The sequence below is a fragment of the Ursus americanus genome, chromosome X (assembly GCF_024610735.1).
Source record: "Ursus americanus isolate L20-20 chromosome X, mUrsAme1.1.p, whole genome shotgun sequence".
Lineage (NCBI taxonomy): Eukaryota > Metazoa > Chordata > Mammalia > Carnivora > Ursidae > Ursus > Ursus americanus.
The window spans coordinates 63945639-63969222 of NC_142164.1; the positions used below are offsets into that span (position 1 = coordinate 63945639).

General features: G+C 38.0%; 1 pseudogene; it reads right to left on the minus strand.

Annotated features, from left to right (window-relative positions):
* Positions 1–501: 501 nt before the first annotated feature.
* LOC148106922 (dnaJ homolog subfamily B member 6 pseudogene) lies at positions 502–23068 on the minus strand (annotated as a pseudogene).
* Positions 23069–23584: the final 516 nt, after the last annotated feature.

The window sequence follows — 23584 nt, forward strand, 5'->3', positions numbered from 1 at the left end:
CTCTCTCTCTGGCTGTTTCTCTGTCAAATAAATAAATAATATCTTTAAAAAAAAACATAGATGGAACTGGAGGAGATTATGCTGAGTGAAATAAGTCTAGCAGAGAAAGACAATTATCATATGGTTTCACCCATTTGTGGAACATAAGGAATAGCAGGGAGATAGGTAGGAGAAGGAAGGGAATAATGAACGGGGGGTAAGCAGAAGGGGAAATGAACCACGAGGGACTATGGACTCTGGGAAACAAGCTGAGGGCTTCAGAGGGGAGGGGAGTGGGAGGATTGGCTAGCCCGGTGATGGGTAGTTAGGAGGGCACGTATTGCATGGTGCACTGGGTGTTAGACGCAAACAATGAATCATGGAACACTACATCAAAAACTAATGATGTACTGTAGCAGTTCAATAAAGTCTCAAAGGATTTTAAAAAATTAGTAAGTTAAAAAGATAATGCTGCTATAAACCATCATGTATGATTTATACACGTACATGTATAAGGGAAAAGATGTTATAAGCCCAAAATACAATAATACTGGCTTTTACATTTACTTATTTAGTTATCTTTCCTGCTGTTCTTCATTTCTTGTGTGGGCTTGAGTTATCATCTAGTATCCTTTCATATCAGCCTAAAGGACTCCTTTTAGCTTTTATTGAAGGGCAGGTCTGGTAGTGAAAAACTCTCAGTTTTTATAGATCTGAGCATGCCTTCATTTCTCCTTCATTTTTTATTGGGGAAAAATATATGTATTTTTTAATTATTTTAACCATTTGTAAGTGTAAAATTCAGTGGCATTAAATGCACTCCACAATGTTCTGTAAGCATCACCAATAAATCAATACCCAAAACATTTTCATCATCCAAAAAAAACCCTCTAGCAAGTAAACAAAGACTTGCCCTTCCCCCAATCCAGTTTCTGGTAACCTCTATTCTATCAGTCTCTATGAATTTGCCTATTCTAGGTATGTCATAAAATTGAAAGGACACAATATTTGTCACCTGTGTCTGGCTTATTTCACTAAGCATAATGTTTTCAAGTTTCACCCATGTTATATCACATATCAAAATTTCATTCCTTTTTATGACTGAACAATATTCTATTCATCTGTTGGTTGACACTGGGTTGGTTCCATCTTTTGACTATTGTGAATATAGCTGTAATGAACATTGTAGAAATATCTGTTTGAGTCCCTGTTTTGAATTCTTTTGGATATATGCCTAGGAGTGGAATTGCTATGTCATATGGTAGTTCAGTGTTGAACCTTTTGAGAAATTGCCAAACTGTTTTCTATGGCAACTGTGCCTTTTTATATTTCTACCAGCAACGAATGCACAAGGGTTCTAAATTCTCCATATCCTCACCAACACCTGTTTTTTTTTCTTTTTTTTAACTATAGACATCCTTGTAGGTGTGGAATAGCATCTCATTGTGGTTTTTATTTACATTTCCCTAGTGACATATAATGTTAAGCATCTTTTCATGAGCTTATTGGCAATTTGTATATCTTCTTTGGAGAAATGTCTAAGTCGTTGCCCAATTTTGAATTGGGTTCTTTTTGACTTTTTGTTGTTGAGTTTTAGGTGTTCTTTAGATATCCTGGATACTAATCTCTTATCAGATATATGGCTTAAAGGTTGTTTTTCTGATTTCTTTATAGCATCCTTTGATGCACAAAATTTCTTAATTTTCATGAAATCCAATTTATTCTTTCATTTGTTTCTTGTGTGTTTAGTATCATATCCATGAAATCACCAGATCTAATCTTATTAGGATTTTCTGTAGGGTTTTCTTCTAAAAGTTTTATAGTTTTACCTTATAATTTTAGGTCTCTGGTGCATTTTGAGGTAATTTGTGTATGTGGTGTAAGTTAAAGATCTAATTTTATTCTTTTACATGTGGATATCCAGTTTTTCAAGCACACTTGTGAAAAAAAACTCTTTTCCCCCATTGAATGGTCTTGGCAACTTTGTCAAAAATGAATTGACCATATATGTGAGGGTTTATTTCTGGGATTTTTATCCTATCCCATTGCTCTATATGTCTGTCCCTAATACCTATACCATACTGTTTTACTTACTGTAGCTTTGTAGTAAGTTTCAAAGTTCAGAATTCTGAGTCCAAATTTATTCACTTCTTTCAAGATTGTTTGCATTAACATGGGTCTCCTGAGATTTTATATGAATTTTAGGATAGGTTTTTAAAGAGAGTCATTGAAATTCTGATATGGATTACATTGAATCTGCAGATTATTTTGGGTAGTATTCTCATCTTAATGATAGTATTAAGTCTTCCAATCCATAAACACAAGATGACTTTGTAGTTAATTAGGTCTTGTTTAATTTCTTTCAGGAATGTTTTATAGCTCTCAATGTACAAGTCTTTTGTCTCCTTGGCTAGATTTATTGCTAATGATATAATTTTTAATTAATTTAATTTTTATAGGTCTCACTTAGGAAAGTATGCACCAAACACATTCACATTTCTTTTTTTAAGCAAATGACAAAGACCCAGTTTACCAGTTTCACTTTTTTTAAACATAAGATTAATGTTAGTCAAAACTTGTCTACGTTGCCAGTATTCATACACAACTAGAAAAATCCTCAATTTACATCAAACCAGACATGTATTATGATTAATACATTAATAATTTTCACTACTGAATACTAAAAATAATTGACACTGACACTACTTAGCTCACATTTCAAACACAATGGAAAAGCAGGTCTGGCTGGTGTTAGTGAATGAAAGTGTCGGGGCCACCTTGGATTACATTTAATAAAAAAAACAAAGTACTTACAGAGATTTACAACAATTTTAAAGATAAAAAAAATGCTTCTATCATGTAGTCCCAACAATAAACTCAAAAGTCAATAACAAATAGGGGCTCTGATAAGCTGTTTATAAAATCTTTAGATGAAGTGCACTTATACTGAGAATTAAATTCTTTTGAAATCTTCAAAAAATGTTCCTGTTAATCCTCAAATGGTGCTTGTTATAGTTTAACATTTCTGTTAACTGCATGCATTGAATTACTTATTACCAAGCATAGCTGCTGCTCCTTACCATTTATTGTTAAGGACTTTAACTGGACCTCTTTAATTTCTCTTTCTTGAGCATTTTTGACAATTCAATTGTAGTGATTTCTCTGCCACAAACCATTTTAGTAGAAGTTGATATAGATTTAAAGTTGCTCATCCCACTACCACCAAATGACATGGAAGAAAATAAAGTGAGTCTCCAAATTTCTGACCTAATAAACAAAAGGAAGAAAATCCTGAATCAAAAGGGAAAAAAAAAACCACCTCCAAAAAAAAAAAAAAAAAAAAAAGGAAATCCACTGAAGGAAGAGAAAAACAATCCTGTTCCTTGGCTCCTGCTCCCACGGTGAAGGGGCTCCTTCCATTCCCAGAAAAGTCCTCAAAAGGATTTCTGAGGAAATCGAATGAAAACAGGTGTCTTCCACCAAAAAATTCCCTGAAAAAGTCATCTGGATTATGAAATGTGAAGCCAAACTCAAGCCGACTGTCAAAATGACTTCCATTTCCACCTCCATAATTTAATCTTTCTTTGCATATTTGTCATAGATGTCCCATTTTTTACACATCATATGCCTCAGCTACTTGTTTGAATTTTCTCTCTGATTCTTCTTTATTCTTGGGATTTTAATCTGCATGCCACTTCAGTGCCAGTATTCAATATGCCTTTTTAATATTCTTGGCTGAGACATGTCTCTGCATGCCTAGAACTTCATAGTAATTCACATGTTTTAACAGGCTGTTGGAATGAGTCTGAGGATGCAGGAGCAATTAGCAGAAAGGAGAAACAATGGGGTGGCAGCCTGGGTCTCCCCTTGGTTGTGGCATGGCTGCTCTGGTGAAAGTGTCAGAGGCCACAGCTTCTCCTGCTTTACTCTCCTTAGATCTAATATTTTAAAATATTATTATAAATGGAACTGAATTCTTCATTTTTGGAATGTTTGTTGCTGGTGTATAGAAATATAAGTGATTTTTATGTGTTCATCTGCAACTTTAAAGAATTTGTTTTTTGTTTCTAGTAGCTTCTAGTGGATTCTTTAGGGCTTTCTAAAAATTGGATCATATAATCTATGAATATAGGTAGTTTTACTCCTTTATTTCCAATTCTGATGCCCTTTTCATTTTTCTTTTCTAATAGCTCTGACTAGTACTTCTGGTAAAACATTGAATTGCAAAGGGTGAAGGTGGGCATCTTTGTCTTGCTAGTGACCTTAGGAGTATAGTTTTCATTGTTTCACCATTGAATATGATATTAACTGTGGGGTTCTCATAAATGCCCTCTCTTATGTTGAGAAATTTCCCCTCTGTTCCCAGTTTTCTGAGAGTGTATATCACGAAAGCATGTTGGATTTTGTCAAATGCCTTTCCTGAATCAATTAGGATGGTCATGAGGATTTCTTCATTTGCTCTATTCATCTGATATCTTACATTGATTGATTTCCTTATGTTGAAACATGCTCACATAGCTGAGATAAATTCCACTTGGTCATGGTGAATGATTCTTTTAATATGCTACTGGATTTGGTTTGCTGATATTTTTTTGAATACTTTTGCATCTATATCATAAAGGATATTGATTTGTAATTTTCTTTCCTGTAATGTCTTTTAATTAAGATTTATTTATTTGAGAGAGAGAGTGGGAGGAGAAGGGGAGAAGGAGAGGAAGGAAGAGGATCTCCAGCAGACTCCCTGCTGAGCAAGGAGCCCCACGATCCCACAACCCTGAGATCATGACCTGAGCTGAAACCAAGAGTCAGATGCCCAGCTGACTGAGCCACCCAGGTGCCCCTCTTGTAGTGCTTTTATTTGGCTTTGGATCAGAGTAATGGCAGCCTTACTGGTTAAGTTACCAAGTGTCCTCTTCTCTTTAATTTTTTAAAAGAATTCTAAAAGTACTGTATTATATCTTTTTTTAATAATAATTTTTATTATGTTATGTTAGTCACCATACAGTACATCCCTAGTTTTTGATGTAACGTTCCATAATTCATTACTTGTGTATAACACCCAGTGCACCATGCAATATGTGCCCTCCTTAATACCCATCACCGGCCTATCACAATCCCCCACCCCCCTCCCCTCTGAAGCCCTCAGTTTGTTTCCCAGAGTCCACAGTCTCTCATAGTTCATTCCCTCTTCTATTTACCCCCCCCTTTATTCTTCCCTTCCTTCTTCTACCGATCTTCCTATTTCTTATGTTCCATAAATGAGTGAAACCATAAGATAATTGTCTTTCTCTGCTTGACTTATTTCACTTAGCATTATCTCCTCCACTCCTGTCCATGTTGCTGCAAAGGTTGGGGAATCATTCTTTCTGATGGCTGAGTAATATTCCATTGTATATATGGACATCTTCTTAATCCAGGCATCTGCTGAAGGGCATCTCAACTCCTTCCACAATTTAGCTATTGTGGATAATGCTGCTATGGACACTGGGGTGCATATGGCCCTTCTCTTCACTATGTCTGTATCTTTCGAGTAAATACCCAGTACTGCAATTGCTGGATCATAGGATAGCTCAATTTTTAACTTTTGAAGGGACCTCCACACTGTTTTCCAAAGTGGCTGTAACAACTTGCATTCCCACCAACAATGTAGGAAGGATCCCCTTTTTCCACATCCTCTCCAACATTTGTTGTTTCCTGCCTTGTCAACTTTTGCCATTCTAACTGGTGTAAGGTGGTATCTCAATGTGGTTTTGATTTGAATTTCCCTGATGGCTAATGATTTTGAACATTTTTTTCATGTGTCTGTTAGCCACTTGTATGTCTTCATTGGAAAAGTGTCTGTTCATATCTTCTGCCCATTTTTTTATTTGATTATTTGTTTCCCATGTATTGAGTTTGAGAAGTTCTTTGTAGATCTTGGATACCAGTCTTTTATCTGTAGTGTCATTTGCAGATATCCTCTCCCATTCCGTGGGCTGCCTCTTAGTTTTTTTGACTGTTTCCTTGGCTGTGCAGAAGCTTTTGATCTTGATGAAGTCCCACAGGTTCATTTTATCTTTTGTTTCTCTTGCCTTTGGAGATATGTCATGAAAAAAGTTGCTGTGGCTGATGTCAAAGAGGTTGCCTATGTTCTCCTCTATGACTTTGATGGATTCCTGTCTCACACTGAGGAACAAACAGCCCTTAAATTTGTGTGGAACCAGAAAGGGCCCCGAATCACCAAGGAATTGTTGAAAAGGAAAAACAAAGCTGGGGGCATCACAATGCCAGATTTCAAGCTATACTACAAAGCTCTGATCACCAAGACAGCATGGTACTGGCACAAAAACAGACACATAGACCAATGGAACAGAATAGAGAACCCAGAAATGGACCGTCGGCTCTTTGGGCAACTAATCTTTGATAAAGCAGGAAAAAACATCCAGTGGAAAAAAGACAGTCTCTTCAATAAATGGTGCTGGGAAAATTGGACAGCTATATCCAAAAGAATGAAACCTGACCACTCTCTCACACCATACACAAAGATAAACTCCAAATGTATTATATCTTCTTTAAATATTTGGTAGAAATCACCAGTGAAGCCATATAACTCGGGATTTTATTTTGTTGGGGGTTTTATATTAGTTATTCAATCCCTTTACTTATTATGGGTCTATTGAGATTTTCTATTTCTTCTTGAGTTAGTTTAGATAAGTTGTGTATTTCAAGGAATTTGTCCATTTTTCTGTTATCTAATTGGTTAATGTACAATTTTTCATACTGTTTCCTTACAATTCATTTAATTCTGTTAAAGTCAGTAGTAATGCTGCCACTTTCATTTCTCATTTTAGTTATTTGTATCTTCTCTTCTTTTTCTCAGTTTAGCTGACCATTTGGTGATTTGGTTTTTCTTCTCAAAGAATCATCTTTTGATTTTGTTGATTTTCTTTATTGTTTGCTTAGTCTTTATTTTGTTTATCACTACTTTAATCTTTATTATTTCCTTTTTTCTGTTAGCTTTGGGGTAGTTCACTCTTCCTTTTCTGGTTCCTTCAGCGTTGAAGTATATTGATTTGAGATCTTTATTCTTTTTTGATGTAGACATTCCCAACTATAAATTTCCCTCTGAGAACTGTTTTGTCTGCATCCCATCATTTTGATATGTTGTGTTTTCATTGACACTTGTCTCTAGGTATTTTCTAATTTCCCTTGTGAATCCTTCTTTTACCCATTAATTGTTTAAGAGTGTGTTTAATTTTAATATATTTGTGAATTTTCTAGTTTCTTCTGTTATTGATTTCTAACTATCCTGTCATGGTCAGTTAATACATTTTGAATCATATCCATCTTTTTTACATCAATTGAGACTTGTGGTTTACTATGTACTCTACACTGGAGAATGCTCCTTGTGCATGTGAGAAAATGTTTATTCTCCTATTCTTGAGTTCAGCCTAATTTATATGTCTTTTAGGTTTATTTGATCCAGTGAGTTTGAGTCTCTTCTTTCTTTACTTTTCTCTTTGGTTGCTCTATCCATTATAGAAAGTAGAGTATTGAAGCCTCCACCTTCTTATTGAAGAATGTCTGTTTCTCCCTTCAGTTCTGTTCATTTTTGCTTCATATATTTTGAGGATCTATTATTAGGAGGTGATTGTTATGTCTTCCTCATATAGATGGCCAAAAAACACATGAAAAGATATTCAACATCACTAATCATCAGGGAAATGCAAACCAAAACCACAATGAGATATTACCTCATGCCTGTCAGAATGGCCAGAATCAAACAGACAAGAAACAACAAGTGTTGGTAAGATGTGGAGAGAAATGAACCCTTAGTGGGAATGTCAATTGGTACAGCCAAGTGGAAAACAGTATGGAGTTTCCTCAAAAAATTAAAAATAGAAATACCATATGATCCAATAATACCACTACTGGGTATTTACCAAATTAAACTAAAACACTAACTTGAAAAGATATATCTATATACCCCTTTGTTCATTGCAGCATTATTTACAATAGCCAAAATATGGGAGTAATCCAAGTGGAAGTTGTGGTACACACACACACACACACACACACACACACGAATAAAAGTTACAGCATAAGGAATATATTCAATGATATTTTGATATTGTTGTATGAGGACAGATGGTAGGAATTTTTTAGAAGTTTTTATTTAAATTCCAGTTAGTTAACATACAGTTAGTATGTTAGTTATATTAGTTTCAATTGTACAATTTAGTGATTCAACACTTACATGCGACACCCAGTGTTCATCACAACAAGTGCACTCCTTAATCCCCATCACCTATTTAACCCATCCCCCCACTCACCTCCCCTCTGGGAACCATCAGTTTGTTCTTTATATTTAGGAGTCTATTTCTTGGTTTGCCTCTCTCTCTCTTTTCCCCCCCTTTGCTCATTTGTTTTGTTTCTTAAATTCCACATATGAGTGAAATCATACTGTATTTGTCTTTCTCTGACTTATTTCACTTAGCATAATGCTCTCTAGCTTCATCTACATAGTTGCAAATGGCAAGATTTCATTCTTTTTATGCTGAGTAATATTAATATATATATGAATACATACACCATATAAATATATATATATATACATATACATATATGTGTGTATATATATATGAGTACATACGCCACAACTTCTTTATCCATTCATCAGTTGATAGACTTTTGGGCTCTTTCTATATTTTGGCTATTGCGGACATTGCTGCTATAAACATTGGGGTACATTTGCCCCTTAGAACCAGTATTTTTGTATCTTTTGGGTGAATACCTAGTAGTGCAATTGCTGGGTCATAGGGTAGTTCTATTTTTAACTTTTTGAGGAATCCCCATACTTTTTTCCAGAGTGGCTGCACCAGTTTACATTCCCACCAACAGTGTAAGAGGGTTCCCTTTCTCCACATCCTCGCCAACATCTGTTGTGTCTTGTGTTGTTCATTTTAGCCATTCTGACTAGCCATTTTTTTTTCTTTTTGGTTTGTATCTCTTTTTTCTCCCCTTTGTTCATTTGTTTTGTTTCTTAAATTCCACATATGAATGAAATCAAATGGTATTTGTCTTTCTCTGACTGGCTTATTTGACTTAGCGTTATACTCTCTAGATGCATCCATGTTGTTGCAAATGACAGGATTTCATTAATTTTTATAGCTGAATAGTATTCTATTATATATAATGTAGGTATATATAATATATAATAGAATAGAATATATAAAATGGAATACTATTTGGCTATAAAAATATCACAGATTGAGATATATATAATATATATCTATATAGATATATAATATCTATATTATATATATTATATAGATATATAATATCTATATTATATATATATATATATATATATATATATATATATATATATATATATATATATCTCACATCTTTATCCATTCATCAATCCATGGACACTTGGGCTGCTTCCATAGCTTAGCTATTGTAAATAATGCTGCAGTAAACATAGGATGCATATATCACTTTGACTTAGTGTTTTCATATTCTTTGAGTAAATATCCAGTAGTGTGATCACTGGACCATATGATAATACTATTTTAACTTATTAAGGAACCACCATACTGTTTTCCCCAGTAGCTGCACCAGTTTGCATTCCCACCAGCAGTGCACAAGGGTTCCCTTTCTCCACATCCTTGCCAACACTTGTTTCTTGTGTTTCAATTTAGCCATTCTGACAGGGGTGAAGTGATACCTCATTGTGGTTTTGATTTGACTTCCCTGATGATGAGTGTTGTTGAACATCTTTTCGTGTGTTTGTTGGCCATGTGTTTGTCTTCTTTGGAGAAATGTCTGTACATGTCTTCTTCCCATTTTTACCTGGATTATTTGTTTATTTGCTGTTGAGTTGTAGAAGTTCTTTTTTAAAAAGATTTTATTTATTTATTTGTCAGAGAGAGAGAAAGTGAGCACAAGCAGTGGGAGCAGCAGGCAGAGGAAGAAGCAGGCTCCCCGCGAGCAAGGAGCCCAATGCGGGGATTCAATCCTGGGACCCTGGGATCATGACCTGAGCAGAAGGCAGACACTTAAATGACCGAGCCACCTAGGAGTCCCTATAAGTTCTTTATATATCTTGGATACTAATCCTTTATTGGATATGTCATTTGCAAATATCTTCTCCCATTCAGTAGGTTGTTTTATTTATTTATTTATTTATTTATTTATTTATTTATTTATTTATTTGAGAGAGAGGGAGAGAGCATGAGCGGGGGGAGGAGCAGAAAGAGAGGGAGACAAGCAGACTCCCCTCTGAGCAGGGAGCCTGATGTTGGGCTCACTCCCAGGACCCTAAATCATGACCTGAGCTGAAATCAAGAGTTGGATGCTTAACCAACTGAGCCACCCAGGTGCCCCAGTAGGTTGTCTCTTGGTTTTGTTGGTTGTTTCCTTTGCTGTGAAAAGCTTTATTTTTATGTAGTCCCTATAATCTATTTTTGCTTTTGTTTCCCTTGCCTCAGAAGTCATATCTAGAAAGATGTTGTTATGGCCAATGTCAGAGAAGTTACTGTCTGTGCTCTCTTCCAGGACTTCATAATTTCAGGTCTCACATTTAGGTATTTAATTCATCTTGAATTTACTTTTATGTATGGTGAAAGAAAGCAGTCTAGTGTCTTTCTATTACATACAGCTGTCCAGTTTTCCTAGCACCATTTGTTGAAGAGACTCTTTTTCCCGTTGCATATTCTCGCCTCCATTGTTGAAGATGAATTCATCTTTTAAGCACTATTTTTATCTGGGATTTATATTCCATTCCAATGATCTATGTGTCTATTTTGTGCCAGTACCATATTCTTTTGATTACTACAGTTTTGTTATATAATTTGAAATCTGGACTTATGATACCTCCAGTTTTGTTTTTCAAGATTGCCTTAGCTATTAGGGGTATTTGTGTTTCCATACAAATATTAGGATTGTTTCTTCTAGTTCTGTGAAAAATGCCGTTGGTATTTTGATGGGAATTTCATTAAATGTGTAGATTGCTTTGGATAATATAGACATTGTAACAAGATTTGTTCTTCTAACACATGAGCATTGAATGTCTTTCCATTTGCTGGTGTCATCTTCAATTTCTTTTATTAATGTTTTATAGTTTCCAAAGTACAGATCTTTCACCTCCATGGTTAAGTTTATTACTAGATATTTTATTATTTTTGGTGCAATTGTAAAAGGGATAGTTTTCTTCTCTTTCTGCTGATACATTATTAGTGTATAGAAATACAATTATTTTCTGTGCATTGATTTGGTATCTTGTGACCTTACTGAATTTATCAATTCTAGTAATTTTTAGGTGGAGTCTTAAGGATTTTCTGAATATAGTATCATGTCATCTGCAAATAGCGACAGTTTTACTTCTTTCTTACCAATCTGGACGCCTTTTATTTCTTTTTCTTGTCTGTTTGCCGTGGCTAAGACTTCCAGTACAATGTTGAATAAAAGTGGTGAGAGTTGTCTACTTTATCTTGTTCCTGACCTTAGCGAAAGCTCTTAAGTTTTTCACCATTGATTATGATGTTAGCTGTGGGTTTTTCATATATGGCCTTTATTATGTTGAGGTATGTTTTCTCTAATTCCACTTTATTGTGCTTTTATCATGAATGGATGCTGTATTTGTCAAATGCTATTTCTGCATTTATTGAAATGATCATATGGTTTTTAACCTTTCTTTTATTGATGTGATGTACCATGTTGATTTATTTCTGAAAACTGAACTACACATACATTCTGAAAATAAATCCTCTTTGATTGTGGTGAATCATTTTTTAATGTATTGTTGGATTCAGTTTGCTAATATTATGTCAACGATTTGTGCATCTATGTTCATTAGAGACATTGGCCTGTAATTCTTTTTTGTGGTATCTTCATCTGGTTTTGATATGAGGGTAATGGTGGCCTCATAGAACAAACTTGGAAGTTTTCCTTCCTCTTCTATATTCTGGAAAGTTTGAGAATAGACATTAACTCTCCTTTAAATGTTTGTTAGGATTCACCTGTGAAGCCATCTGGTCCTAGACTTTTGTTTGCTGGGAGTTTTTTGATTACTAAATCAGTTTCATTTCTGGTAATCTGCTAAATTTTCTATTTCTTCCTGCTTCCGTTTTGGTATGTCATAGGTTTCTAGAAATCTGTCCATTTCTTCCAGGTTATCCAGTTTGTTGGCATATAGTGTTTCATAATATTCTCTAATGATTGTATTTCTGTGGTGTTGGTTGTGATTTCTTATCTCACATTTGTGATTTTATTTATTTGAGTCTTTGAATTCTCTATCAGGCATACTGCTTATCTTCATTCCATTTAATTCTTTGCTGTGATTTTGTCCTGTTCTTCATTTGGGACATATAACTCTGTCTCCTTATTTTGCATAACTATCTTTATTTGTTTGTATGTATTAGGAAAGTGAGCTACATCTCCTGATCCTGTAGGTAGTGGCCTTATGAAAAGGTCAGGTCCTGCAGGGCCCTGTAGTGCAGTATAACCTGTTCACCAGAAGTAGGCACTTCAGATGCTTGTATTATGTGTGTTTTATACACACTATTTTTGTGGTTGAGCCACGTTTGCTTTCACTCCAGTCAGTTGCAATGGCCCCTTTGGCCTATTGTGGGGAGGTTTTGGTATGTGTGTTGTTAAGGGTTTAGTCTGGCATCACCCTGGTCTTTTAGTTGAAGTTGATCAGTTGCCTTCCTTCAGCCTGCTTGCCAGGGTTGTGGTTCCACCAAACTGCAGGGCACTCTCCTCTGGTATCCCCTGAGAGGTTCTAATTGGTGAGCGGGGCCTGCAATGAGATCAGATGTCTACCCACAATCTGTCTGTTGGGTTTTCAGTGACCCTGAACTATAGGGCTCTCTCCTTGGACTGCCCGGTGTGTGGTTTTTGTTTGTGGTCAGGGCCAGAAGACTGATCATATGTCAGGCCCCTGCCCACTACTGGGACTGTAGTTGAACTGGTAAGTGATTATCTTCCCCTCTCTCCAGGGCAAGAGTCACTTTGGAGTGACTGGTCACTTAGCTGCTTGCAAAATGAGACAGGTCAGGTGCCACTTTGGAAGGATTCCTGCAGGTTGGATGTGGTGGATCTACAGGAAAAGGTTGGGCCTGGTCATGCTGTGTTAACATGCTATGTGGAGAGTGTTTATTCTGCCTTCAGCATTTGTGCAGGTATCTAGGCTGGAGAGGGGAGAGAAATGGTGCCAGCCAACCCTTTTTTTTCTTGGAGACGTCTCCTAAAGATCCTTGCCTCTGCAACACACTTTCTGAATTTATTAAAGAAATCTCCTTCTTGTATACCCTAGGTGTTTTTCAAACTGCTGCTTCTATGCTGTATCTTGGTGAAGCTGCTTGTTATGTTGTCTCTTTAAGGGAAGAGACTAGCTGAACCTGCTGATTTTTAAAGTACCTGGAATTAAGCCCCACTGATTGCAAAAAATCACAAAGTTAAGCCTCATTGATTTTCAAAGCCAAATATTATGGGTACTTATCTTCCCAGTGCAGGTCCCCCATGTCTGAGGTGCCTGGTGTGGGGCCTCTTCCTCTCCTTTATCTGCGCCTGTGGTGTTCATGATTAGTCTTGCTGGGAGTTTGGTTTCTGACCGGGTCTCCACCTCTCCTACTGCTTGCTTTCTTTTTCTTTCTTTCTTTCTTTCTTTCTTTCTTTCTTTCTTTCTTTCTTTCTTTCTTTCTTTCTTTCTCTTTCTTTCTTTCTTTCTTTCTTTCTTTCTTCTTTCTTTCTTTCTTTCTTTCTTTCTTTCTTTCTTTCTCTTTCTTTCTTTCTTTCTTCTTTCTTTTTTCTTCTTTCTTTCTTTCTTTCTTTCTTTCTTTCTTTCTTTCTTTCTTTCTTAGAGAAAGACAAAGAGCATGTGTGAGGGAGTGGGGTAGGGGGAGTGGGCAGAGGGAGAGGGAGAGAGAATCTTTAGTTTCCACGCTCAGCATGGAGCCCTACACAGGGCTCGATCTCATTACCCTGAGATCATGACCTGAGCTTAAATCAAGAGTTGGATGCTTAACTGACTGAGCTGCCCAGGTGCGCCCCTCCTACAGCTTTCGATTCCTCTCTATGTTTAACTGTGGGAAGTCTGTTTTTCCACTCTTCACATCATTTTATGGATTAGTTGTACTGATGTGGCTATTATTTGGGTGTATCTATGTGATGAGGTGAGATTAAGGTCCTCCTATTCTGCCATTGTCCTCAGTTCTAATAGTTTGTTTCATGCAGTCTTTATGGTTTTCTAAATATTACCATATTTATCATTTGCAAAGACATGACTTCTTCCTTGGTAATTTGGATGTGTTTTATTTCTTTTCATTTTCTGATTTCTGTGGCTAAGACTTCCAGTATTATATTGAATGAAAGTGGTAAGAGTGGACATCCGTGTTTTGTCCTTGATCTTAGTTTTTTATCATTGAGTATGTTAGCTATGGTTTTTTTTTTTAATTAATGATTTTTTATTATGTTAGTCACCATACAGTACATCCCCGGTTTCTGATGTAAAGCTCGATGATTCATTAGTTGCGTATAACACCCAGTGCACCATGCAGTACGTGCCCTCCTTACTAACCATCACCGGTCTATTCCATTCCCCCACCCCCCTCCCCTCTGAGGCCCTCAGTTTGTTTCTCATAGTCCATAGTCTCTCATGCTTCATTCCCCCTTCTGATTACCCCCCCTTTCTTTATCCCTTACTTCCCCTACTGATCATCCTAGTTCTTATGTTCCATAGATGAGAGAAATCATATGATAGTTGTCTTTCTCTGCCTGACTTATTTCACTTAGAATTATCTCCTCCAGTGCTGTCCATGTTGCAGCAAATGTTGAGAATTCGTTCTTTCTGATAGCTGAGTACTATTCCATCGTATATATGGACCACAACTTCTTAATCCAGTCATCCGTTGAAGGGCATCTTGGCTCCTTCCACGATTTAGCTATTGTGGACATTGCTGCTATGAACATTGGGATGCATATGGCCCTTCTCTTCACTACGTCTGTATCTTTGGGGTAAACACCTGGTAGTGCAATGGCTGGATCATAGGGTAGCTCAATTTTTAACTTTTTAAGGGACCTCCACACTGTTTCCCAGAGTGGCTGTACCAACTTGCATTCCCACCAACAATGTAGGAGGGATCCCCTTTCTCCACATCCTCTCCAGCAATTGTTGTCTCTTGCCTTGTCTATTTTTGCCATTCTAACTGGCGTAAGGTGGTATCTCAGTGTGGTTTTGATTTGAATTTCCTTGATGGCTAATGATTTTGAACATTTTTTCATGTGTCTGTTAGCCATTTGTATGTCTTCATTGGAAAAGTGTCTGTTCATATCTTCTGCCTATTTTTTTATTTGATTATTTGTTTCCTGTGTATTGAGTTTGAGAAGTTCTTTGTAGATCTTGGATACCAGTCCTTTATCTGTAGTGTCATTTGCAAATATATTCTCCCATTCCGTGGGCTGCCTCTTAGTTTTTTTGACTGTTTCCTTGGCTGTGCAGAAGCTTTTTATCTAGATGAAGTCCCACAGGTTCATTTTATCTTTTGTTTCTCTTGCCTTTGGGGATGTGTCATGAAAAAGGTTGCTTTGGCCGATGTCGTAGAGGTTGCTGCCTATGTTCTCCTCTAGGATTTTGATGGATTCCTGTCTCACATCAAGGTCTTTCATCCATTTGGAGTTTATTTTTGTGTATGGTGTGAGAGAGTGGTCAAGTTTCATTCTTTTGCATGTAGCTGTTCAATTTTCCCAGCACCATTTATTGAAGAGACTCTTTTTTCCACTGGATGTTTTTTCCTGCTTTATCAAATATTAGTTGCCCAAAGAGCCGAGGGTCCATTTCTGGGTTCTCTATTCTGTTCCATTGCTCTATGTGTCTGTTTTTGTGCCAGTACCATGCTGTCTTTGTAATTACAGCTTTGTAGTACAGCTCGAAATCTGGCATTGTGATGCCCTCAGCTTTGTTTTTCCTTTTCAACAGTTCTTTGGAGATTCGGGGCCTTTTCTGTTTCCATACAAATTTAAGGACTATTTGTTCCAGTTCTTTGAAAAATGTCCTCGGTATTTTGATTGGGATACCATTGAAAGTGTAGATTGCTCTGGGTAGCATGGACATCTTAACTATGTTAATTCTTCCGATCCATGAGCATGGAATTTTTTTCCATCTTTTTATGTCTTCCTCAATGTCTTTCAAGAGTGATTTATAGTTTCTAGAATATAGACCCTTTACATCTCTGGTTAATTCCAAGATAACGTATGGTTTTTGGTGCTATTGTAAATGGGATGGATTCCCTAATTTCTCTTTCTTCAGTCTCGTTATTCGTGTATAGAAATGCAACTGATTTCTGAGCATTGATTTTGTATCCCGCCACGTTACTGAATTGCTCTATAACTTCTAATAGTTTGGGAGTGGCTTCTTTTGGGTTTTCCATATAGAGTATCATGTCATCTGCAAAGAGAGACATTTTGACTTCTTCTCTGCCGATTTGGATACCTTTGATCCCTTTTTGTCGTCTGATTGCTGTTGCAAGGACTTCTAGTACTATGTTGAATAATAGTGGCGAGAGTGGGCATCCTTGTCGAGTTCCTGATCTTAAGGGAAAGGCTTCCAGCTTTTCCCCATTGAGAATAATATTTGCAGTAGGCTTTTCATAGATGGCTTTTATGAGATTGAGAAATGTATCCTCTATTCCTACACTCTGAAGGGTTTTAATCAGGAAAGGATGCTGTATTTTGTCAAATGCTTTTTCTGCATCAATTGAGAGGATCATATGGTTCCTGAGTCTTTTCTTGTTGATATGATGTATCACGCTGATCAATGTGCGAATGTTGAACCACACTTGCATCCCAGGTATGAATCCCACTTGGTCATGATGGATAATCCTTTTAATGTACTGTTGGATTCTATTAGCAAGTATCTTGTTGAGGATTTTGGCGTCCATATTCATTAGGGAAATCGGTCTGTAATTCTCCTTTTTGAGGGGGTCTTTGCCTGGTTTGGGGATCAAGGTAATATTGGCCTCATAGAATGAGTTTGGTAGCTTTCCTTCTGTTTCTATTTTTTGAAATAGCTTTAGGAGAATAGGTATCTTTTCTTCTTTGAATGTTTGGTAAAATTCCCGGAAAACCATCTGGGCCTGGAGTTTTGTTATTTGGAAGGTTGTTTATCACTGGCTCAATCTCTTCATAATTAATTGGCCTGTTTAAGAAATCAATTTCTTCCTGTTTCAGTCTTGGTAGTTTATAGGTTTCCAGGAAGGCCTCCATCTCTTTCAGATTGCTTAGTTTTTTGGCATATAGCTGTTGGTAATAGTTTCTAATAATCCTTCCAATTTCATTGCTGTTGGTCATGACCTCTCCTTTTTCATTTATAATTTTATTAATTTGGGTCCTTTCTCTTTTCTCTTGGATAAGTCTTGCCAGTGGTCTGTCAATTTTATTGATTCTCTCAATGAACCAGCTTCTAGTCCTGTTGATTTGCTCTACTGTGCTTCTGGTTTCTAAGTCATTGATTTCTGCTCTCATCTTGGTCAACTGCTTCCTCGCGAGTGGATTAGGCCTGTCCCTCTGTTGCTGTTCCAGCTTCTTGAGGTGAGAATATAAAAACTGCATTTTAGATTTTTCTATTCTTTTGAGTGAGGCTTGGATGGCTATGTATTTCCCCCTTAGGACTGCCTTTGCAGTATCCCATAGGATTTGGACAGTTGTGTTTTCATTCTCGTTGGTCTCCATAAATTGTTTAAGTTGATTTTTGATTTCCTGGTTTATCGAGTCATTCCTGAGCAGGATGGTTCTTAGTCTCCAAGTGTTTGAGTTTCTTCCAAATTTTTCCTTGTGGTTGAGTTCCAATTTCAGAGCGTTGTGGTCTGAGAATATGCAGGGGATCATTTCAATCTTTTGGTATCGGTTGAGACCTATTTTGTGTCCCAGAACATGGTCTATTCTTGAGAATGTTCCATGGGCATTAGAATAGAATGAGTATTCCTTGGTTCTGGGGTGTAGTGTTCTATATATATTTATGAGGTCCAACTCGTCAAATATGGCATTCAAAGCCTTTGATTCTTTGCTTAGTTTTTGCCAGGGTGTTCTGTCTATTTCTGAGAGTGGAGTGTTGAGGTCCCCTACTATGAATGTATTTTTATCTATATGTCTCTTTATTCTGGTTAAAAGTTGACTTGTATATCTTGCTGCTCCCCTGTTGGGGGCATATATATTTATAATTGTCATATCCACTTGTTGAATACTTCCTTTAAGAATGATATAGTGCCCTTCTGCGTCTCTAACTATAGTCTCTTATTTAAATTCTAATCTATCTGATATGAAAATTGCTACCCCAGCTTTCTTTTGAGGTCCATTTGCGTGAAAGATGGTACTCCACCCCCTTACTCTCAGTCTGAATGCATCTTTGGGTTCGAAATGAGTCTCTTATAGACAGCAAATGGATGTGTCATTTCTTTTTATCCAATCTGCAACCCTGTGGTGTTTTATGGGAGCGTTCAAACCATTTACATTGGCACTAAGAACTGAGAGATAGAATTTTAATGATGCCATGTTGCCAGTAAAGTCTTTGTTTGTATCGGTTGTGACTTTCTTTTCTGTATCACTCTTGGGGCCTTTTTACCTTTACAGAACCCCCCTTAATATCTCCTGTAGGGCTGGTTTCGTGGTTACGAAATTGGTTAATGACTGGCGATTCTGGAATGTCTTTATTTCTCCATCAATTCTGAATGACAGCCTTGCTGGATAAAGGATCCTTGGCTGCATGTTTTTCTCCGAAAGAGCTTTAAAAATGCACCCCCCAACCCTTTCTCTCATTCCAGGTCTGTGTAGACAGGTCTGTCGTAATTCTGATGCCTTTGCCTTGGTACGTTTGAAATTTCTTTGCCCTGGCTGCTTTCAATACTGTATCCTTGCATCTAATATTTGCGAATTGCACTATGATGTGACGTGGCATAGGTTTGTTGTGGTTGAGCTTGGGAGGGGTCCTCTCTGCCTCTTGGACATGAATGTTTGTTTCCCTTGCTAGATTAGGGAAATTTTCAGCTACAATTTGTTCAAATATCTCTTCTAGACCTCTGTTTTTCTCCACCCCCTTGGGGATGCTGATGATTCTGACATTGGAACGTTTCATTGAGTCAGTAGTCTCTCGTAACCTACATTCGTGGGCGTGGATTTTTTTAAGTCCAGCTTCTATATTCGTTTTTTCTTCTACTAACCCATCCTCCAATTCGGTGATACGTTCTTCTGCCTCATTCACCCTGGCCGTCAGAGCCTCTAGTTTTGGCTGCATTTGGCTCATAGAATTTTTAATTTCTGCCAGATTCACTCTCATTTCCACCCTTAGAGATTCTATATGCTCATCAACATTTTCATTAATACTTTTTTCAAGTCTACACATCATCTTGACCATCGTTACTTGAATTCCATTTCTGATAATTTGGTTACATCCATATCCATTAGTTCTGTGGCAGAGACCACAGACTCATTGTCTTTTCTTTGCTGGGGGGGACTTCTCCTTCTCGTCATTCTGATGAGGAGAGGTTGCGGGGTTGTCCAGAGCCCAAATTATTGACCGGGACCCAGGCCGTGCACCCTTGTTTTATAGGGATCTTAGGGATGTGGGCTTCTTCTTTAAAGATTTTATTTATTTATGTGGCAGAGAGACAGCCAGCGAGAGAGGGAACACAAGCAGGGGAGTGGGAGAGGAAGAAGCAGGCTCCCAGCGGAGGAGCCTGATGAGGGACTCCTTTCCGGAACGCCGGGATCACACCCTAAGCTGAAGACAGGCGCTCAATGACTGTGCCACCCAGGCGCCCCGGGTTGTGGGTTTCTTGATTTTTCAGCCTGCCTTCTCTGTTCTGGGGGAGGGGCCTGCCGCGCTGATACTCAGGCAACCCTGTTTGGGCAGAGTCTCCGTGTCCCCTGCGAGGGGGAATGGGGATGGGCACTCTCTGAGCCGCTATTTCCAGGCTTTTGCTCTCTGGCGGCTTTCCCTGGCGGTCTGTTGTGCCTCTTCTGAGAGTCAGAGCAGCAGCGGCCGAATTTCAGCCTCTGTCACAGAACAGAGGGATTGCGGCCCGTTCTCCACTGTTGTTCTGGCCACTTTAACTCTGTTACTGTTGGTGCTGCTCAACCCTGCCATGTCCCAGAATGTGCACCCCACACCCGGCGTCCCAGCCCTCACTTCCAGGGCCGGCGCGTGTTTGTCCTTTGTGTTTCTAACACCGCCAGCCGCCAGCCGCCCCCGCGCGCTCCCGGAGCTCCTGGTCTCAGTCTGAATCCAGTGAGCACACTGGGATTCCGGAGTTCCGAGAGATGCCTGGTGGCACACGCTCCCGGCTCACGGTCTCAGTCTGCTGTTTCTTTCGCGGGTGCTGGTCAGCGAGCCCCGCCCGCTCCCCCGTGCAGGTGGCTACCGCTTCCCGGCGCCCGAACGCGGCGGCTCCCTCCCCCTTCCGTTTATCTTCCGATATCTGTGCACAGTTTCATGGCTCCCCGCTTCGTACCTCAATACTCAGCGCTGGAGATGTTCATTTGTAGAGATCCAGATGTATCTTCCTGCGTCTCAGGCTGATTCCGTGGTTGTTTAGGCTGGTCTGGTACCTATCCAGCTCGACTCGGGGGACCGGCTGAAAAAGGGGTCTCCTACTTCTCCGCCATCTTAACTCCTCCAGCAGCTGTGGTTTTTTCATCTATGGCTTTTATTATATTGAGGTCTGGTTCCTTTAAACCCACTTTGTTGAGAGTTTTATCATAAACATCTTATCCATTCATTTATTTTTTTTTAATATTTTATTTATTTATTTGACAGAGAGACAGCCAGTGAGAGAGGGAACACAGCAGGGGGAGTGGGAGAGGAAGAAGCAGGCTCCCAGCGTAGGAGCCTGATGTGGGGCTTGATCCCAGAACGCCGGGATCACGCCCTGAGCCGAAGGCAGACGCTTAATGACTGCGCTACCCAGGCGCCCCTATCCATTCATTTATTGGTGGACATTTAGGTTACTTCCCTATCTTGGCTTTTATAAATAATGGTGCAATAAACATAGGGGTGCATATATCTTTTTGGATTTGTTTTTTGGGACCCAGTAGTGGAATTATTGGATCATATGGGATTTCTATTTTTAATCTTTTAAGACTTATTTATTTATTTCAGAGAGAGAAAGCGTGTGTGTGTGTGGGGGGGGAGGGCAGAGGGAGGGGAGAGAGAGAATCCTAAGCAGACTTTGCATTGAGTGCAGAACCCAACACAGAGCTCAATCCCACAACCCTGAGATCATGACCTGAGCTGAAACCAAGAGTCAGATGCTTAACTGACTGCACCACCCAGGCACCTCTCTATTTTTATTTTTATTTTTGTGATAACTTCATAGTGTTTTTCACAATGGGTGTACCAGTTTACATTCCCAACAACACTGTACTGGGTTCCTTTTTCTCTACATCTTCACCAACACGTGTTATTTCTTGTCTTTTTTATTTTAGTCATTCTATCAATTAGTCTTTATCTTTCCTTCTGTTAAGATGATGTATCACATTAATTTGCAAATGTTGAACCACCTCTGTGTCTCTGGAATAAATCCTACTTAATCATGGGAGATGATTTTTTAATGCATTGTTGAATTCAGTTTGCTAACATTTTTTGAGGATTTTTGCTTCTATGTTCATGAGTTATTGGCCTATAGTCTTCTTTTTTAACAGTTTGGTTCTTTTTTTTTTTTTTTTTTTTGGATCATGCGTCTGGTTTTGGTGTCAGAATAATGTCTTCATATAATAAATTTGGGAGTTTTAGTTTGAGGATAGGCATAAACTCTTTAAGTGTTTGGTAAAATTCACCAAATTCTGATCTTGGAATTTCACCTGGTCCTGGACTTCCATTTTTTGGGTTTCTTGATTACTGATACAATTTCATTACTAATAATCAATCTGTTCAAATTTTCTATTTGCCCTGTTTCAGTTTTGTGAGAATATGTTTCTAGGAATTTATTCATTTCTTCTTCGTTGCCCAATTTTTTGACATATAGTTTTTGATAATATTCCCTTAAAATGCTTTGTGTTTCTATGGTGTTGGTTGTTATTTATCCTTAATTTCTGATTTTATTTTTTTTTATTTTTTTTTTAAAGATTTTATTTATTTATGCGACAGAGAGACAGGCAGCGAGAGAGGGAACACAGCAGGTGGAGTGGGAGAGGAGGAAGCAGGCTCCCAGCGGAAGAGCCTGATGTGGGGCTCGATCCCAGATCGCCAGGATCACGCCCTGAGCCAAAGGCAGATGCTTAACAACTGCGCTACCCAGGCGCCCCTAATTTCTGATTTTATTTTTTGGAGTCCTCTCTCTTTTTTGCTTGATGAGTCTGGCTAAAGTTTTATCAATTCTGTTTACCATTTCAAAGAACTAGCTCTTGGTTTCATTGATGTTTTCCATTTTTCTTCATCTCTATTTCATTTCTTTCTGCTCAAATCTTTATTATTTCCTTTTCTCTACTACCTTTGGACTTTGTCCATTTTTTAAAGAGATTTATTTATTTTAGGGCGAGAGAGAGAGAGAGAAAGAGAGAGAGAATGAGCAGGGGAGGGGCAGAGGAAGAGAATCTCAAGCAGACTCCCCCCTGAGTATGAAGCCCAACCTGGGGCTCAATCCCACAACCCTGGATCATGACCTGAGCCAAAACCAAGAGTCAGTTGTCCAACTGACTGAGCCACCCAGGCACCACTGTTCATTCTTTTTTTCTATCTCCTTGAGGTTTAACTTTATGTTGTTTATTGGAGATTTTTCTTGTTTCTTGAAGTATGTCTGTATTGCTGTGAACTTTCTTCTTAAAACTGCTTCAATTGCATTCTAAAGGTTTTGTACCATTGTGTTTTCACTTTCATTTGTCTAAGAAATTTTAAAAATTTCTTCTCTGATTTGTTGGTTCACTCATTCATTGTTCAGTAGCATTTTGTTTAGCTTTCATATGTTCGTGTTCCTTCCAGATTTTTTCTTATAATTGATTTCTAGTTTCAAACCATTGTGGTCAGAAAGGATGCTTGATATTATTTCAATCTTTTAAAATTTATTGAGAATTATTTTGTCACCGAACATACGATTTCTTCTGGAGAGTGCTCCATGCGCACCTGAAATGAATGTGTATTCTTCTGTATTTTTGTTGAATGTTCTGTATATATCTGTGAGGTCATTCAGTTCTAATGTGTTGTTCAAAGCCACATTTTCCTTACTGATTTTCTGTCTGGATTATCTATCCATTGATGTCAGTAGGGTGTTAATGTCCACTCCTATTATTGTATTATTGTTAATTTCTATGTTTATGTCTCTTCACATTTCTTTATCTATCATGGTGTTCCCATGTTTCTTGCGTATTTACAGTTGCTATATTTCCTTCTCCATTTGATCCCTTTATCATCATGTACCACCTTTCTCTCTTGCTATGGTCTTTGTTTTAAAGTCTGTTTTGTCTGATATAAGTAATGCTACCTCAGATTTTTATTTTTTTCCTTCCATTTGCATGGCGTATGGTTTTCTAACCCTTCACTTTTAGTCTGTGTGTGCCTTTAGATCTGAAGTGCATGTATTGCAGGCAGCATATACATGGGTTTTCTTTTTTCTTTTCTTTTTCCTTTTCTTTG